Consider the following 20596-nt stretch of genomic DNA (forward strand, 5'->3'; position numbering starts at 1 on the left):
GCTCACAGTCATTAGAAGATCCCATGATTCTTTTTGCAAAAGGGTATCCTCCGTACTTGCCAGCAGTCCTGTGTTAGGCTGCACTGCCCTGACGTTTGGAACATAGTCTTGTGTTCACAGCCCCAAGCAGCTGGCCTAGAGGAAAGAAAGAAGAAAAATTTGTGGCCTTCTGTCAGTACAGAGAGAGCAGCAGATTTAAGGCAGACTCCCTCCTCTCTGCTTTAGCTGCTTTTCTCTGTTCTAGGGTCTCTGTGATTTATTTATTTATTTGGCATTTGCAATCCAGTCAAGCCAAGCCACAGTGTTCTTATCAACGATGCTCAAGGCACGAAGACCTCCAGGAGTCATTTTGCAGTCCTTAACAATATCTGTCATGGTTTGTGGCTGTCCAAACTGACATAGTGGACTATCTCTCAAACACCACTGAAATTCTGCTGCAGCACAAACTCCACGTCCAGTACGAAGTCCGTTCAGAAGGCTCCGCAGTAAATCAAACCCAGGTTGATGTTGAGTGGGGTCTGAGACAAGATAATTATTTTCATTTTCTCTGCAGAGCATGAAGCTCACCATGCACCCTCTACTGTAATTCCCTCTCCCGGTAACTTATCCACAATGGGCATTACAGGAAATAATAAAGCATGGTTAAATAAAATAGACAATATCAAGTCCTGTGATATGCAATTTTAAATGAAAACCTTATGAAAGATGCTACCTCCTTCATCCCCACTCTTCAAAAGGAAAAGGACAGCAACAGTTCAGAGTTGAGAGCAAGTATGAGGGTGTCTCTGTGATTTGAACTATAAGTTGGCATATCTTGTTAAGCAAGCTCCAGTGGCTTCTTGTTTCTCTACAGGCTAGAATTTGGTGAGGAAAGTCTGATTAATGGCTTTTACAAAAAGTGGATGGACACCAAAAGGAGAGGAATAATACAGTTGTGGCATTACAAGTCAGCAGCGTATTAGACATTTTTTGTTTGTTTTTTGTTCATAGGAAAGGATTTCCTGTTGAGGTCCTGGAGAAAAATTAGTTTTATTAGTTGAGCATGGAAAAGAGAGAGGGCAACAGGATTGACTGTAATAAGCCTCTCCTTTTTACCGAAAATCCATTACTTTCTGAGCTATTAAGTGATGAAAGGGATTAAGAGAATAAAAAAAATATATATATAAGCGGGACTGTATTCGTAAATCTAATAAAGGTGATAACAGTAGTGCATTTTGTGAAATTTGCATGTGAATGTATAACATCCTAATCCACTAGCAGACTGCATTGTACTGTGGAAGGGGGAGGGGTATGTATTGAACATGTAGGGATAAAAAATTCAACAGTAGAATTTCTGGCCAAGAAATTTTTTTTCCATATGGACATCCATATGGTTTATCACAGAATCCATATTTTTGTCACCAGTGCCCATATGTTTAGTTTTTGCTTATATAAAAGTGAAATCACTCTCCATTATCTCATTTACTAGAAAGTGTTTTGTAGGCGTAACCAAATGTGGAGCACACTTTGTTCTGTAGGCCTCAGATGTTGGAGGCATAACCAGATGTGGTTCACCTGGTTCTCAACAGATTTTTTTAAATCAATGCCATTGGAGTAAAGTGGCCACCCTCTACTGGCATAGGATTCATTAATAATGCTATGTGATCCGCTGACATAGGGATTGGGGCCAACCCTGAGAATCAGGGAGTTATAACCAACTTATTGACATGCCCTGGTTTCTCTTGCACCGAACAGAGTTCTTGATCAGAATAGTAGAATACTAGGACTGGCAGGGACCTCAAGAGGTCATGTAGTCCAGCTCCTTGCACTCATGGCAGGACTAAGTATTATCTAGACCATTCCTGACAGGTGTTTGTCCAACCTGCTCTTAAAATTTCCAGTGATGGAGATTCCACAACTTCCCTAGGCAATTTATTCCAGTGCTTAACCACTCTGACAGGTTTCAGAGTAACAGCCGTGTTAGTCTGTATTCGCAAAAAGAAAAGGAGTACTTGTGGCACCTTAGAGACTAACCAATTTATTTGAGCATTGGTTAGTCTCTAAGGTGCCACAAGTACCCTTTTCTTCTGACAGTTAGGAAGTTTTTCCTAATGTCCAACCTAAACTGCCCTTGCTGCAAATTAAGCCATTGCTTCTTGTCCTAAAGAACCATACCCAATATATTTGGGGGAAGGGGGAGAAGGGAGTAAGTGAATGTAATGCTGGTGAAAGGTGCCAGATTGATAACCCTGTTTCTCAGTTAATCCACAGAACCAGTAGAGAATAGGTAGTGACAATGAAAGCTTCTGCACACTATCAAGTGAGCCTCCTCCCTGACCTGGACATTCAGTCCTTGACCTTTTTGCTGAGATTTCCAATGAGAGATTCAGTTACAGCAAAAAGAATTGGACTTGGAATATTGACTTATTTCACACAGCCCCCAGATGAAAGAGTATTTTAGCCAAATGTAAGTATGCTGTATTATTGTATATCGTATGAAGCAGGAAAGCAGCAGTGGCGTGTCCTTACTATAGGTAGTATATAATGAAATTGACTGCAGTAAATAGGAATGCTCTGATGTTGCTATGTCTATAGTATTTGTTAACTTACACAATGGGCAGGGAATACCCTATTATCCCATCCAGGGAAGAAAATTCAGTTACCCATGCCACTGGATTTATACTTTCCCAAACGACTGGATGTGCCACATTAAAAAAGGCAGCAATGTGAATGTCTTATTCAAATTTCTCTTCTCCAGTTTATGTAATGTAAATTTCAGGTGGGCATGGATTCGTGCTTTATCCTCTACCTCCGTAACAATAATGGAAATTATTGTGGGAGGTTAATAACCATTGTGCGTCAATACTGTATTATCTTCTAAATCTCACAAAGAAAAGGCAACTACCTTCCTTAAATAAATTTAGCAGCAGAATCTTGGGGTGGAGGTAATAGCTACCATGCCAGCTTCTTGTAAATAATTACATTTCAAATAGACTCATTGTATACATTTTGACCCTGCTCCCATTGGAGTCATAGAGAATTTTGCCACTGACTTCGATTGGAGCAAGTTCAGGCTCTTTATATTACCTGCGGCACAGGAGTGATAGACAATCTTAGCCTTGTAGAAGTATCATTGGATGCAGGCATTTTGTGTTGCCTTTTGGTGGAAGCAATCAATCATTTTCAGCACTGCTTTTCCTCGACAGGGTTGCAGCTCTGGAAGGTCAGTGGTAGGTGCTAGTGGGTTGCTACCTCATGGGCCTTGATTGATTGGATACCGAGTCACTTTTCAAAAGCGATGGCTCATACAGTGTGCCTGACATGTGCACACTGTCTGCATGTGGCAGTTCCTGGGCACGATGGTCAGACGTTCCTGGGCAACCTTCTCTGGCTGTCTGGTCAGTGCATGCATCTGAGCCATCTCTGCTGGAGATTTCTCAGTATGAACAGTCAGCATTTTGACCCTCAAGTTGGCAAAGGGTTGACAGCCTCTTGTCTTTTATAGTCATGGGGAAATATGCTGAGAATATGCTATAAATACTAAATGTAACTTAGTGGACAAGGAAATTGCAAGTGCTAAACACCTTTGATTTTCATGTGGAAATGCTGGTTTTTCTTTTTTGGTATTAGAATGTAAGATTGAATTTATTTTAAGATTCTTTAGGGCAGCATTACATTCCTTCCACTGTTCTATTCCTTACCACATTACCTCACCACATTAGCACTTGTATCTCCCTCTGATGGCATCCAGTTTCCATTCCATTCACAGTGGCCAGGGATCATATCTCTGATCCACTTAGAAACACAATGATCTTTACCCCTGAGAATGCAAACGCTTTCTCAGTCAAATCTATTGATCTACAGGACTCTATTTCTGGCTTTCCATTCACTCACTTGCTGTTTGGGATACTGGATATTCTTTCTGGGGGAAGAGTTAACTTTGTTACTAGGAACTAGAAGAAGAACATTTCTGTAGAATCCAAAGATAGAAGTGATCTTTTATATACATTCATGTGCGTGTGTATGCACACATGGTACGTTTCTTCACTGAACAAAATTAAAACTGCAGCCAGTAATGCACTAAGCTTGGTGACAATAGTTGAACTCTGTATGGAGCCAAGAGGGGACAGCCAAGGTAAACTGCATTTGCATTCTTATGTTGCAGTCATTTAATCAAGAGTGGCAATGTTAAGGTGACATATACAAGCATAAGTTGGCTGCTGGAAAGACAAGAAGTGAATATTCAGGGGTAATACAAGGAGACTTATTAGTGCCCAGGGAGGAAAAATATGACTTCTTTCAGCACTCTTTTAGTGGCGTGCAAATGTGTGGGCTAATAAAATGCAAATCCGGTGTCAGAGGGCTTTCTGCAGTGCTGAGCCCTGGTACTTCCATACCACTCTTTGTAAATCACAGTAGCCCTATAGATGGCATTTTTTGCCATCTCTGCCACATCAGGGCCCCACTGTGCTAGGTGCTGTAGAAGCACATAGTTTAAAAGAAACAGACTCTGCCCTAAGAAGCTTTATAATCTAAATAAAGAAGGCAAAGAATAGCAGAGAAAACGGGAGCACAGAGAGGTGAAGTGACTTACCAAAGGGACACAGCAAGTCAGTGGAAGTGCTGGAAATATAGAGTACAATTTTCATAGGCTCCTCAGGTGTGTATAGGGGCTTAAGTCCCATTGAAAATCATGGTACTTTGGCTCTTAAGGACTTGATCCTGTGTCCTTTGAAGTTAATGGCAAAGGTCCCATTGACTTCAGTGTCACAGAACCGGGCCCTGAGTGCCTAAATCGCCTTTGAAAATGGGATGTAGGCTTCTAAGTCACTTTCACTTTTGAAATGTTTTCCATAATCCATGAGTCTCAGACCAGTGCCCTATCCACTGTATCCTGCTACCTCATGTTAGACTCATTGATGACTAATTAAATTACTGCGTAAGCATTAGGCATTTTTTTACAGCTGTCTTGATAGCATGAACAAACAGAAGGACTATTATTATTAAATAACATATTGTAGTAGTGTTTAGAGGACAACCAAGCTAGGGCCCCATTATGCTAGGTGTTGAACAAACGTATAGTAACGCAATCCCTGCCCCCCAAAATTTACAATCTAAAAGCCAAGAAAGAACAAGTAGATGAGACAACCATTTGGGCCAGGATGGGAAGGTGGAAGATGAACTCTCATTGGGGTCGTTCAGCTGTCGTGATTACACACAGTGGTAACACATCTCAGGATATCTGTGAAGAGTACTCTGGGGTAAGGATGAAAGTTGACTTTGGGAGGAATATAGAGTGTTTTATCACAGTTTCATTAATCAATAACTGAAATTACAGCAGAACCAATTCCTTGAGCTAGACCTCTATTGTAGCTATTGGATAACCATTTTTTTAAAAAGGGAAAGAATTTTAAAAAAAAATTCTGCAGTCATAATAACGAATAGATGCTATGAAAAAGGCTCCTCCATTAGAGGCAAAGCAACTGTTTGTCTTAATAACAGCCAGGGTTGAGAAAGGTGTTGATTCTGCTGTAATTCCATTTTCTGTTTAGTCAATGAGCAGGGTGAAAAGTCTATCTTGAAATAGAAGTAAAATAAGGGGGGGAAAATCACATTTTTTCTGGCTTAATTTGATGAAAGGTTCTTTGGAAACTGTGATTGCATAGTTAATAAACCCTAGATATCTTGCTTGTTTAGAAGTTTTTAAAATTAGTTGATTAGTAGCTTAAAGAATAATTAAAAGATAAATGGTGTGGTTTTCTTTAACCAGTCAGGTACTAGGTGTAACCACCATAATAATAGATGCTCAGAAGGACCAGGAGCTGAGTTACGGCACACATTATTTTCCAGAAGTGCAGACTACCAGCATTTCTGAATTTAAAGAGGGTGGGAGGAGAAGGTTACTTACTGCATCATTTGACCAAGAAAGAGACTATGTAACATATCAATACTATGCATGTATAAGTAATATAATATAATACAATACCTTTAATTTGAAGATCTTAGTGCTCTTTACAATAACCAGTTCATTTAGCTTCATAGCACCCCTGAAGTGTCATAGTGTAAGAATCATTCTCCCCATTTTACAGATGAGAAATTTGAAGCACAGACAGAGAGATTCTAAGAGATGTTGAGGAACTTCAGTTCCTACTGAAGTCAAGGGGAGTTGCAGATGCTTAGAATCGTTTAGGGACAGACCTAAATGACTTGTCCAAGGTGACATAGGAAGTCTGTGACAGAGCTAGTTCCCCTGACTCCAATCCCTGTGCCTTAACCACAGGGCCATCCTTCTTCCCTCTGCAAATGACACAGATTTTGTCAGCAGGGCATAGAACATTATGGAAAAAATACAGTAGTTGAGAACAGGAACAAGCAATTCATTTGAGGGTTTAATTGGATCTGTTTTCAGTCCTTGCTCCTGCTTTACCTCACACCTAGATGCTTTTCACGCTGACTGAGACTTGTATTGAACTCTTTCCACACTCCCAAACCCCCACACTTCCCAGAGAACTGACAATTCTTGCTCAGGGCAGGTCTACACTAAGGGGCTAAGTCAACCTAAGTTATGCAACTCCAGCTACGTGAATAACGTAGCTGGAATCGACATACTTGAGGTCAACTTACTGCGGTGTCTGCACCACTGTGGGTCAACAGGTATGCTTCTCATTCCAGTGGAGTACTAGAGTTGATGGGACAGCAATCAGTGGTCAATTTAGCAGCTCTTCCTGGTGGATCAATCACCGCGTCTTGACCCCCTGGTAAGTGGAGACAAGCCCTCAGACAGAGAGGGTCTTTCTAGAGCAGGTTATTTTAATATAGCCTCCATTGAAATGTTCCTATGTCGTTTTGAGGAACTACTTGGCATAAATTCATTTTCCCAAACACTCTCTCTTCCATACACCCCAATTCCAAATAGAGATCTTTTGGAGGGTGAATGAGTTAACATCTGTAGAAATGCAGCTACTTTTATTATTATTTTTGCCATTTACTTCACATTGTTTTATGGATGGACTGTGTGACTATCACCAAAAGACTCAGCTAATACTGTTGTCCTCTTTTATCAAGGAAATTTTTGAGAAACCACAGTAAAGCCGCTGTAACCCTGACAGTGCTTATAATTATAGCCAAAAATAAAAAGCAGTACTTCATACATTTTCTTAATGTAGGGGGTGCGGTCCTTGACACTCAGCCATGTTAGGGCTTGGCTGTAAACGTTTAGCACAAACTTCATAAATAGCCATTGGTGTATGAAGTTCTTGATGACAGAACAGTTTTTTTCTAGAAAGAGCACCCTCTGCTGGCTAGGTCTCCCACAAAGTAGTTCACTTAATTACCTAGGTGGACTGTACATACCCGATCCACAATAGAATATTCTTAACAGGCCTTTTTAGGGACCAATCGTAAGAACATAAGAATGGCCATACTGGGTCAGACCAATGATACTGTCTTCCAACAGTGGTCAGATGCTTCAGAGAGAATGAACAGAACAGGGCAATTTATTGAGTAATCCATCCCCTGACTACCAGTTCCAGCTTCTGGCAGTCGGAGGTTATGCCTCTATCATGGCTAATAGCCATTGATGGACCTAACCTCCATGAATTTATCTAATTCTTTTTTTAAACCAGTTATACTTTTGGCCTTCGCAACATCCTCTGACAATGAGTTCCTCATGTTGTATGAGGAAGTACTTCCTTTTGTTCGCCTATGAATTTCATTGGGTGGCCCCTGGATCTTGTGTTATGTGAAGGGGTAAATAACACTTCCTTATTCACTTTCTTACCACCAGTCATGATTTTATAGATTTCTGTCATATCCCTCCTTAGTCATTTCTTTTCTAAAATGAACAATCACAGTCTTTTTAATCTCTCCTCAGGTGGAAGCTGTTTCATACCCCTAATAATTTTTGTTGCCCTTTGCCGTACTTTTTCCAATTCTAATATATATTTTCTTGAGATGGGACGACCAGAACTGCACACAGTATTCAAGGTGTGGGCGTACCATGGATTTATATAGTGGCATTTTGATATTTTCTGTCTTGTTATCTATCCCTTTCCTAATGGTTCCTAATATTCTGTTAGCTTTTTGACTGCTGCGGCACGTTTGAGCAGATGTCTTCAGAGAACTATCCACAATGACAAGATCTCTTTCTTGAGTGGTAATAGCTAAGCCATGGGTGCACCAATGTAACATTCCTCTCTTTCCTTTGGCATATGATAGTGCATCCCACAAGGTGCTGAACTCCTCCTGTGAGATCCTGAGCACCTTGAATTCCCATTGGCTTGAATGAGAATTCAGGAATGCTCAGCAGCTTGCAGAATCAGCCATAATAACTGTCTTCCTCGTGTATTAGAGAGACAAGGTGGCTGAGGTAATATCTTTTATTGGAACAATTTCTATTGGTATGAGAGACTAGCTTTCGAGCTTACACAGAGCTCTTCTTCTTGCTGGTATGTTGTTCTTTTTGCTTACAGACACAGAATTTATTTGGTTTTGTAAGTGCCTCTACAACTCGGTTTTGATGCTCTCCCTGTACAAATATAAAACCTTGGTTTATTTGCAAGCTCAAACAAGAGTTTACAAATCCAGCTACTCTCCATAGCACAGAATATGGCAACTAATGTGCATAAAAAGACTCTATGGTGGGATCTGTAGTGTTCCCGAAAGGCAGGGAGAGAGATGAGATGAAGTAAAACTTTGGGAAAGTTCAGTCAACAAGATAAGAAGTACAGTCATACTGATTTATAAAGATACTGCAAGTTTTAAACATGTACTTTCAATCTGAAGGACTGCAGTGGGGATTTAAAATATTACTATTTAATTTTTAAAAATTACATAAATTAAATGAACAGCCCATTAACAGGATGCCATCAGGATCACGTGGCCAGTTCAGATCAAGTTATATTATCTTGCCTGCCGGATTTGAATAAGAATTAAGAAATTACTATTCCAAAGTAGTCTTGGGCATTGATCCTCATTTACAATGAAATTCGTCACCATAACTACCTGGAATTCTACCATTTTGACAGAAGCATTCCACTGAATCGTCTTCATGGTTCAACTATTAGTGAAGTATATTAGTAGGAGGAAAAGCTTCTAATCAGTTGTTCTACTTACATGTTCAGAGAAGTCTTGTCTTGCAGAGAGTTCACTTGTAAACACCAACAAGACATGTCTAATGAAAGGTAACCCAGATCTGACAGACAATGCACTTCTCTTCTTTGGCGCCCATGACTCTGGATGATGGTTCATATGTGCGGTGTCCCACCAGCAGCATGTCTTTCACTTTTCAGTGCTGGCTCCTCATAGTGTAACCTGTCAAATCAAAGATTTTTATTTTAGCATATGTGTCCAGGGTAATGAAGCTGCGAGGACTAAACTATGCTTGGTAAAACTGAATATATGCCAGCCTTTATGTTGAGCTAAATAAACCAAGGTTCCTCTTTCTGTACATGTATTTTTTTTAAAGAAACATCATTGTTTTGGAAGCCAGTTCAAAACCACCTGATAAATACTTTCTTCTCAGTTCAGTGCTAAATTGTATCGTTATGTCTAAATCCATATGCATTTGGAGTCTCTTTTTATTGAACACTACAGAGTGAATGAGAGGGCCTGATTCTCCTCTTGCACTAGTGTTATACTTCTATAACTCCAGTGACTTTTTATGGAATTACTTCTATGAGAGGAGAATTGGACTGAGAGTGTTGCAGTATGTCAGGGTCAAAAGCTTACTACCAACAGGGCACACGAGGGAAGGCAGGTGCTGAGCATTGTCATACAGTTCTCTCTACAGAATGTAAGGTAGTTATATGTCAACCCTAAGATTTTTTTTTTAAAAACCAGCAGATAACCAGCTCTGGACAGCCACTAAAATGATCACTCCGGAATTTGCAATAGACTGAAAATAGTACACCAGATGGTAATATATATTGCTATATCTCTTATTCACCAGATGTGTCAAACAGCAGCATGTATCTCTGATTAGACTGATGCATTTTCCCTTGGAAGAGTGTCTAGAAATTATTAACATTTTTTTTCTCTGATAATATCTTTTCCACATCGGGGCTCCCTTAAGGACACAGATCACAACCATGGTCAAGTGTTCTCATTCGCTACTTTATATCCGGTACCTGCTGAGAATATTTTAGTAACTACATGTCTCAGAGAAATGAGGCACAAAGATCAGTTTCAACAGTCATTTTAAATACTCTCTCACAACAGTAGAAATTGCTGCATTGTGAAGATTGAGTTAAACCTCCCACTGGAACTCAAGCCAAACATTGTTTTCCATAAACTGTGAGGTGCCATTACATATTTTCTCATTGTGAGGTTCTGGACAGAACTGGCTTGATAAGCTTTCCAGATCACATTTTCGTACCCAAGAGGGTCTGATAAACTTTGGAAAAGCAGCTGGTCTTTTGGGTGCTTATCTGAATCAAACCTGAATTCCAAACCTTTCATTTTTGCTTGTCAACAGTATTGACCTAGAAGAATTATTTCTGATGAAGTGTATTTCTCTGTCACTGCTGGTTTTAACTGTGGTTTAACTATTGTGGGGATTACAATGGAGGAGTATTTTGTGCCAATGCTATGGATGTTTTGAAATGTCAATTCTAGTAATAATAATTAAAGCTTTGCACATGTTGTGTTTTCCTTCCAAAGACCTTCAAGCTCTTTAAAAACATGAATGAATTAATCTTCACAACATCCCTGTGAGGTAGATGCTTATTTTATCCCCCATTTTACAAGTGAGTTTGTCAACCCACTTCAATGGAAGCTGGGAGATAAAAAATGGAAATGGACTTGTGCCCTGCCTCCCTAAAATGACAACTGGCAACCTCTGGGGGAGGAAAGGCTTCTGCTGGTCTAGTTTAACCTGGTAGGAGCTGCAACCAAAGACTTGGGAGACTAATGCAAAGAAATTCCATTAAAATTTAAAAGTAAATTTGCTTTGTCCATACCTGCTTCCCTTTTGTAATCACTTTCCACAGACATGAGCAGTTGGAGCTTTATTTGGTCAACAACGAGCAGAAAATGAATTCTATGCTGGTGTATGCATCCAATATGGTGGGATGGGACACTGCTTTGGCATGTAAGGCAGACAAAGTTCCCTAAACTTCCTGAGAGAATCCTGATAGAAGAGGCAAGGAGAGGAGTCAGAGAAGAGCCATGAGAATGATTAAAGGATTAGAAAACCTGCCTTATAGTGATAGACTCAAGGAGCTCCATCTCTCTAGATAAACAAGGAGCTCCATCTCTTTAGCTAAGCAAAGAGAAGGTTAAGGGGTGACTTGATTACAGTCTGTAAGTATCTAAATGGGGAGCAAATATTTTATAATGGGGTCTTCAATCTAGCAGGGAAAGGCATAACACAATCCAATGGCTGGAAGTTGAAGATAGACAAATTCAGACTGGAAATGAGACATAAAAAGTGAAAGTCATTAACCATTGGAACAACTTACCAAAGGTCATGGTGGATTCTCCATCACTGACGATTTTAAAATCAAGATTGGATATTTTATTAAAAGATGTGCTTGAGGAATTATTTTGGGGAAGCTCTATTTAGGAGGTCAGACTAGATGATCACAATGGTCCCTACTAGCCTTGGAATATATGAATTTTCATGGCCTCCTCCTGATTATAAAGTTATGCTCAATCAGGGAACAGAAACAATTCCATGTGACTTATGTGACCAAGCACAACAAATCAACACAGCCTGAATGGCCTGGTTTCAGGTTCAATTACATTAAAAGAATAAAACCAGCAACTCCTCAAAAAATTGTCTAAAAAATATAAGAAAGTCTCCATTCTGAAAGTGCAAAAAAAGGAGGGGGGGCTACATTTCTCAAGAAAATCACTCATTTGTCTTTTTCATTTCTATACAGTATTTATTTGTGTGATTGTTAGCAAGCACTGCACCTGTGCCTTAGAGTGGTTTCAGGTGTTTATGATTTCTCCTTACGTGCCACCTTCTATTTTGTCATGGTGAGGCTATGTCGGTCCCAAGGTCTAAACTCTGTCCTTGGACATGGTGCAATGAGAGTGGTATTTAGCCTCATATGTCTTCGGAAATGTGAAGGGAGGAGCCCAGTATCATACATGGGTACCTAAGGAGGGTAGCATAGCTTGCCTTTTGGATTCTCAGATACGCACTTGGGTATATAAATGTCCACATTTGTGATTCAGGGGTGGTTTCAAAGTTCAAATGTGGAATCTGGAATCTTACAGTGTCCACCCTTGGAAAATTCATTATGAGCTAGTGTTTTCTTTTTGCCATCATGCCTTGTGTTGAATCATGTAGCTCCTGACAGGGAAAAAAGGACTTTGAAATTTTGCTTTCCATTTATTCCTATTCTGTTATTTTGGGCCCCAGTTCTGGAGAGCATTTAAGCACATGCTAAATCCATCCCTATTCAGGACAGTACTTATGCATGTGCTGAGCTTTAAGACCATTGATTTAATGTTAATCATATGCTTACATGTAGTCCCAGACAGAGATGCTTTTGTGAATCAAGGTCTTGGTTGGGAGAGGGATTGGGACATGAGGGATTTGACTGTACTGCCCAGCCTATCTTATATATGTTGAGGGAGCTGTGGAATAATTGCTGCTGGGCCCTATATTGTTACTCAGTAAAGTCCATAGCAGGGTGTCCTTTAATTCACTAAAGGGGGAAAGAAACAGCCCACAGTAAAACAGGGACGGTGCTTTCACTCCATGGTGTCTGCATTAATACAGCATTCTAGCAGCAGCTGTCTTTTTTTTTTTTTTTTAAACAGCTTTATTTCCCCCTCCTGTAGAGTAAGCTGACCAGATTTGCAGTTTATAAAACTGGGACAGCCTAGCAGGGGACAGGGCTGTCCATGAACCATCTTCAGGGGATAATAATATCAGTAATAGAATGACTGCCATGACAATTGCCTGGAAAGGTGAATTGCAGTGTATGTGCAGTAAACATTTTTTTTCTTTTGAGAGAGAGAGAAAACAAGTGAACTTCTGAGTTCAGTGCAGGTTTTCATTAGAACCAGGGCAACCCACTTGCTAAAAAGTTGAACTCTGGTCAACTCTGCTCTTGTAAACTCTTGACCTCGATGTTATTTAGAGAGAGAAAGGGCTAAGAGATTTGGCTTAAATAAATAAATAGAGGTATCAAGGAATCTTCCAAGCTCTCCTGGCTCTGATTTTCAGTTAGAAGTAAAATAGTATTAATAACAAAAAATAAATCACAATATTATGAGCAGCGTGTTTCTGTATGCACTAAACATCCCAGGCATCCAAGTGTGGATCCTCTGATTTTGTTCTGTGTCTTCTGGTCCAACAGAACTCCAGTTTGTTGACTTTGAAGGCATGCTGTAAGGCCTCTCTATTTTCTCAGGCTTGTCCTGAAGCAGTGGATTAGTGGGGGTGCGGTGCGTTGAGGGAAAACAGTGGAATTGGGGTCAATGCAGCCACTGGTGAATGGTGGTGGTTTTTAAGTTTTACATCAATTTATACAGGCACCTACACTTTAACGTGGAATAATTTTATACACATTTTAAACTAACTTATAATAAATAAAAACGTAACACGAAACTATCTGTTTCTGTTATGTTGGAGTGTTAAGGACAAAGAACAGTAAATACCCGAGAATCAAATAGACATGCGTTTGAACAATGGCTGTATTTAGGAATCTGTTAAGTCAATGAAGTAATATTTGTTTGCTGCTCATACAGCAACATACCCACAAGTACAGAGATCTGCTTTCTAGTCCACTGATGCTCAGTTGTTCCATATGGTTGACATCATTCCAAGGAGGGCTCTTTAAAAATAAATAAATACATAAATATATTCCCGTCACCGGCCATATATAGAAAGAAGTTTCTGTGAAAGCTGGTCAGGATATATGTCTCAAGTTCTCATGCCCTCCTTAAGCCTGGGTCCAATTTTCCCTATTGTAGACGCAATTATGCTTCTTCCTCATATTTTGGATATATACAGTATCCTCCTGTAGCCACCCAAAGGTTGAAACCTGCTCTGGCAGAAACCCCTCCTCCACCCTCCCTGAAACAAAACCTTCTGAAAATGTCTCCTCTTTCTACAGTGCTTGCTGGAAGTCCATAGGTCTCTTCTGAGATCATTGGGTCTGTCAATCTTGTTTAACTATTTAAATACCCAGATGCTGGTAAAAGATTTGTTCAGCTGTTTAAGAACTTGGCAAATGACATGAGCAAGCAGGCACATTTAATTAACAATTTTTTAATCCTTAAACTCTGAAAAGGACAAGAAATGAGAAAGATGGAAACAGATTTACTTTTTGTTTGTTTGAGCTGGAGCAAAAGAAGTTTAAAGGAATCAAAGGATATTTATAACCTTTTAAAATTAGGAGCATACATTTAGCAGACCTAATTTCCCCCCTCCTTTAATTTCTAGAGAAAAGGTAGGTTGATAAAAGCAGGAAGCAGATTGTTTGTTAAAAGCCTCTGAGAGCCTGAAAGTGATACACATCCCTCCATTTCTCTGCCTTCAGTTCTAAACAATTCAGCGACAAAGATTAATAGACTTTGTATGCACATGTGATTACGTATCCACACATATCTGTGTGTGTGCATATGTATCTGGATATGTACGTGTGCCTGTCGAATGTTGTTTTTAAATCATTCCTTTTAACTCCTAGATTTCAGCGTTTGACCCCCCTACTTCAAAAGCGAGAGATTAAGCGGGCCCCATTATTTTGACATCAAATGCAAGCCCTATTCTGTTGCTAGGTTACAGAATGTGGGACTATAATATTGCCTCCTTGCAAGGTTATATTGCCTAAGTGTGAGTAGCAGGCCATATTATAAATCTAAGTAAGTTAAGACAAGAGATAATGATTGCTGCTTTTATCATATACTAATTAAAAGGGAGGGTGGGAAGTCTATACAACAGTTACACCATGCACAACCTTTTTATTCCAAAGATCTTCTGGTATGGGAAGCACGATTAATGCACAATTTAATACAAGTCAGTATGAGCCAGGTTCTGCTTTCCATTTCTGCCTGTGTAGATCTGGAGTAACTCTACTGAAACCAATAGTTATTTCTGCTTTATACCAGTTTAACTGACACCAGAATCTATCCCTATATGTTCTAGTACTTTTATTGCAAGTAGGATGGAGTCTGTGCTAATTCTGACTCTTTTTCAATAATGATAATTGAAAGATGTTTATTGGCTGTGTATTGGGCTTTTAACATCTGCAGCCTCAATACAATGTGAATAGAAATGTCTTCTTAACCATTGCCCACAGAGCAGATGAGCCATGAACCTGGTATATTGTGGATAGATGGGGTTTTAGTCTCTTTTTGTACAATTACATTGACATTGTAGTGGCTCAGAAGCTGTATTTTAGTAGGCCAAAGCCAGTGCCTGATTCATTGCCATTACTCAAAAAAAGGGGATTACTCAGGATTTATTTATTGGTGAAAATCTGTGTCTCTTTTCATTAGAATTGTCAAAATTGAGAAATATCACTTCCACCCCGATCCAGCTCGATCTCATAGAGTAATATCCTGTACCCTACTGTGGAACCATTTACTCAACCCCTGTGCAGAAGGGAGAACCATTACCTGCGTAGGCCACAGAAGGGGCAGAATGTAAGCAGGGAATAGACATGCTTGCCTTCATTAAAGGCTGTGGAAGAGCATGCTAACTGCAGCTTGGGAAGGGTAGTTTAAAAACAAACTCTTCAGCTGCTGTGCAGCAGCATTAGTGTTCTCCTGTGCCGAGGTTTTTCTTTTATAGGTAGGGGTCAGATGACCATAGCTCAACCAATGTCTAAGGAGATATTTGACGCCAAGAACTACTGATTAGTTAAGAGAGCAATTCTGGAGAGCTGATTTAGGTTTCATCTCTGTGTTTCAGCAGGTTGGATTTTGTCTGGCAATTATTGAGGACACAACATATATGGCTACATGGTGTTTTACCATATATAGTTCTGAGCATCCAACAGCAGTAATATGAGTCTCAGCTCAGTGTTTAAGATGGAGCCTGAGGTTTGTACTCTGATTTTACTTTCTGTATTCTATATTTTAGGATTGGTTTATTTTACTCTAATAATTAAATACATACTTTGTACCTATGTAGCCCCCTCCATATGAATCTCAAATATATTGTCACAATACGTCTTTCACAGTAGTTAGGATTATTATCCTTGTTTTACAGATGAAAACACATTTTTTCCAGAGTCCACTAATTTGGTTGTCTCCATGTTGGAGTGCTGCAATTTTGGATGCACCCTCCCCAACTCTGATTGAAATGGACATGTGCATGAAACAGCAGAAGCAGCGAAAATGGACTGTCTTCAAATTTTGGCCAAAATTACTTCTCCAAGGTCAGACAGGAAAGCAGTAGCAAAGCCAGGAATAGAAGCTGTGGCTCCCAGCCCTCTTCCTTAACCAGAAAACAGTATATGATGCGTGATATCCATGTGACAAATTGCATAGTCATGTGATTAATTGCATTACTCATGTACCTTTTATGACCTCTTGTTACTAATCCATCTGCCCTGGGGTGCATTCTAACATTCCACAGCTCTGAATAGTCATTAAAAATTCCTTCTTTTCTTCCAAATGCCCACAAAATTACACAGGTCTGAGGTGCAGACTGATAATATTCAGTTCTGCATAAGTGACAGGTTTAAGGCCGAATATCTCTCAACACATGAAGGCAAGAAATTGGAGACTTATACCAACAAATGGGAAGGTTTCCCATGATTTGTTTGCTTCTAACCTTAGAAGATTACAAGATATTGGACTTTAAAGATGTCACATGTTTATACAATGGTGTGATCGCTGGTTCTGGAACAATTTCTGTAGCGGGAGTGCTGAGAGCCATTGAACCAAACTGTAAACCCTGTATATGATGGAACCCACTTCAAACCTGGGGGGTGCAGCAGCACCTCCAGCATCCATAGTTCCAGCACCTATGGGTGTGATGTGGTAGAAAGGTTTTATTTTGACTTTTTTGGTAAGTTCTGTATAACTCACTGAGTACTGCATAATTCACTCATGACTTCACCACTTATGTATGATGCCTCTATCCAAATTCATGCCACTAAACCTATATCCTCCACCACACAATCGTGTCTGTGTCTATAATATCATATCCCTATATCACTATATAAAATATGTATATATCATACTGTGTGTATGATTTCATAAACTCCCAAAATAAATATTTTTCTTATATGTATTCTCATGGAGCACGTGGCAGTAGGTTGTACAGGTTAAACCAGGAGACAAACAGTCAGGATATTTGGGGCCCTAAAAAAGTACCGCTAACCAAGATAGCACTTAGGTCCCTTTGAAATCAACGTGACTTAAGCATGTGCTTAAAGTTAAGCATAAATGTAAGTATATGCATAAGTGCTTTTTTCAGCTGGGGCCCTGTTGAAGTAAATGGAAAGTATTCAGAGTCTGCAGAGTGATAGTTGGGTTTCAGGAGCCTACTGCTAGCTCTGCCACTAACTTATTGTGGCCTTGGACAAGTCACTTAACCTTTCTCTGACCCAGTTTACACATCTGTAAAATGGATGTAAAAACACCTACCTCTTAGAGCTCTTCTGAGAATTTATTAATGTTGAAGTACTTTGAGACCCTTGGATGAAAGGCACTTAAAATGTAAGGTATTATAATTATGTGTATCTGTAATAATAATACAAACCTATAAATCCAAGTGTAATATGAGCACAGTTAATCAAAAACAATATAATGGGTTTCATGGTGCAAACCTGGGCATATGCCTGTCAAACTGAATCCAAAGCTACAGGACATAGGGAGGGGAAAAGAGCTCTTAAAACAAGAGAGTTTTACTCTAAAGTCACAACTCAGGTGTACTTAATTTTCAGCAAACCCTGTGACCCCCTCAATACGTCCCATTGTCTCTGGAGGATTGTGAGAAATAAACTTGTTACAGCACTATTTTTCTCTTTCTCCCTCAGGCATTTTATATTGTTTCAGAAAAACATGAACTGGGATTTTTTAATGTTTATTTTTAAATATGAAACTATATGGACAATATTATTGGTGCATTTCTTGAAATGTGTCCAGAATTCAAACCTGGAGGCTATAGAAGTGCTGGAGTGAAATTGGCCCTAGACAGTTAATAAATTCTGAGCAGAGATGCATAAATCAGCAAAGGGTATCTTTCAAACTTTTTTTTTTTCCAAAGGGTGGGCATGGGGGAGGGAAATGTCTTCGGAGAATTGTTTTCTATCAGTTCAGAAAATAGAGAAAAGAATCCAGCAATACCCAGTGCTGGTTAGCAGATTGTCATTTTTGGGTTTGATGTTCCTGGGTTTAATTGTCTTTCATGTGAACAATGGCAGGAGCTCTCTAGTGTGCCATGCGAGCATGATAAAAGGGGGCCGTTCTTGCATAGCAATGCCTTTTTTTTATTATTAGCGTAAAAAATTAGCAAGCTGGAAGTCGTTAGAAGGAGTTCCACTGGCATTAATTGTAATGCAGCCTGAATTTGTTTGCAGACCAGTGCGGCAAGACAATAGCAGCAGGGGGAAAAAGCAATATTAATAGCCTTTTACTTATTGTATCATTTTAGCGAGCCTTAATAAGGTGTCTGCTGTCAACTGGAATTTATTAAAAAAAAAAAGACATGGTAATTGATGTATTGCAGTAAGTATGGATGTGGGCTCAACTTGATTAATGTATGAGTTGGCTTTTTAAGGCATTTTAAAAAGGCTTCTTAACTGGGTCTTAAGAGACTGGCACAAGCCCAGTGTAAACTACCTCATTGCAGTTGGAAAACAGCCTGACAGCTGCTGATGTCTCCTGGGCTTTGCTTTTTTTTTTTTTTTTTTTTTCTGATCAGAGAAAACAGAGAAAGTAATATAGTCCTCGTCAATAATTGCAGTGCTTAAAAATCTTATAAAGGGATTTCTATTCTTCCCTCCGGAGATAACTTTTCAAAGGTTAAATTAGTTTTACTCGTGTGTGCTTCAAATATTTCAGGTCCCAATAAGGATCACGTTTTGTTTTAAATAAAATGCTAGTTTGTGAGGTGCATGAGATTAACACCTTGCTGAATATCTACCGTTTCTAATATGAGTTGGACATTACATCACATCCAAGTTTGTCTCACTGTATTCCCCAAAACAATCTACTGCACATTGATCATTGTTACATTCATGTTGCCAGTTTGTTTCACAGAAGGGCATTCATTTTTTTCTCTCTTGAATTTGTCAACTCCTGTTTTGAGACCTTACCTACTGAGAGAGTCTCAGCATTTAGAGCTCAAAATAATCTAGAAAGACAAAAGCTGGGATTTTCATAGGGGCCTATGAGAGTTAGGTACCCAACTCACATTCAATTTCAGTGTGAATAGAGTGCCTAACTTCTTTAGTCTCTTTAGAAAATCACAGTCTAAAATATCCTACCTGACTGGATATCCATGGGTGCCACTGAAATACTGAAGGACAATCTAATAAGACTCTTCTGATTCCTAGAATGTGTGAACTAGGCATTCTGTTACATGAACAAGCTACCAGGAAATAAGAGTGGTACGAGTAAAAATGTTTCTTTAAGTATGCTGTGGACTTCCTGTTTTCCTCACCTGAATTCCTCCCCTATTGTGCCCTAAGTCAAACAACTGATATGTGGTATGCTGTGCTGATGGGATCGGCAGCAACATATGTATGTCTATGTATATCTTGTACACTGGTGTTTCTGCTTGTAACTGCAGCTAGCCAGTGGACAAGCAGAGAAATATGTTGAGAGGAATCATACAGAATAATAGTTCAATTACTTTGAATAAATGTGTCCACCACCTTATGGTCTCCCGGGGTCACCATGATCTTGAGGTGTAAGTTAAAGGGGCAGGCGTTTAATTTTATTTAAAAATTTCCATATTTGTCATCTAAAATAAAGAACATCTCTGTACCGACTGGACTAATCAAGTTCCTGTCTGCTCTGTAACAATACCATCAGCAGTGCTGAAAATGTCATCTGAGTGTATACCAAAGTCAAGTACAGAAATGCAGGCTTCTAATTTCCCACAATAGCATGTGGTCCTTCCTGGTATCTTTAGATCTTGCCCAAGGGAAGTATTCTTCCACCGCTATAGATGCAAACTTAATTTGCCTGTATAGGCTTCATCAGTCTCAGGTCTTGGGAAAAGCCACCATCTATTTATACACTGCAGAATTTGGAAATGCAGCTGCAGTTGCTGTTTCAGGTTGTGTGCCAGTGTGGCTGTTCTCTGTTCCCAGTATCTTTTGAACTTCCTGGTGTCACCTGCAGACGTTCTGTAGGACCTGAGATGCACCTACCCATCTTCTTAGCCTATGTGCAACATACCTCAAGTGGCACATGACCAGGATTCATCACCAAATTTGGTCCACTGGTTGGATTATTAGCTTCCCCAGCAGGGGCCAGGTACTGATGGTGAGCATGACGTGAACGCTGATCCATGCCCCCCTGCATCTGCCCTTAAGGATAAGGACTAAGAAATGGAGCCTCATAGCATCACATCCTGGAGTACTTTGTTTTTAATAAGGGTTTGTTTTTGTTTTTTGTTTTTTTTTGTTTGGGATGGAAGTATGTGCCAGACAGGCCAATCAGAGCTACTTCTGGAGTCTGTGGGCAGCCTAAA

At 39.6% G+C, this 20596-nt stretch overlaps 1 protein-coding gene across 16 annotated transcripts in view; it reads left to right on the forward strand.

The window, feature by feature from the left end:
- ESRRG (estrogen related receptor gamma) overlaps positions 1 to 20596 on the forward strand; it is a 542942-nt gene that overhangs the window by 215594 nt on the left and 306752 nt on the right. For 6 of the 16 annotated variants that reach the window (XM_084624445.1, XM_084624444.1, XM_084624440.1 and 3 more), the window contains 2 exons: positions 15854 to 15984; positions 16154 to 16322. The exons of 8 other annotated variants lie outside the window; for them this stretch is intronic. The gene's annotated coding sequence lies outside the window, so the exon portion shown is untranslated. The remainder of the gene's footprint in view (positions 1 to 15853; positions 15985 to 16153; positions 16323 to 20596) is intronic. 2 more of the 16 variants (XM_084624441.1, XM_084624432.1) reach the window with 2 other exon arrangements.

This window comes from Lepidochelys olivacea (assembly GCF_965140295.1).
Source record: "Lepidochelys olivacea isolate rLepOli2 genome assembly, chromosome: 3".
Classification (NCBI taxonomy): domain Eukaryota; kingdom Metazoa; phylum Chordata; order Testudines; family Cheloniidae; genus Lepidochelys; species Lepidochelys olivacea.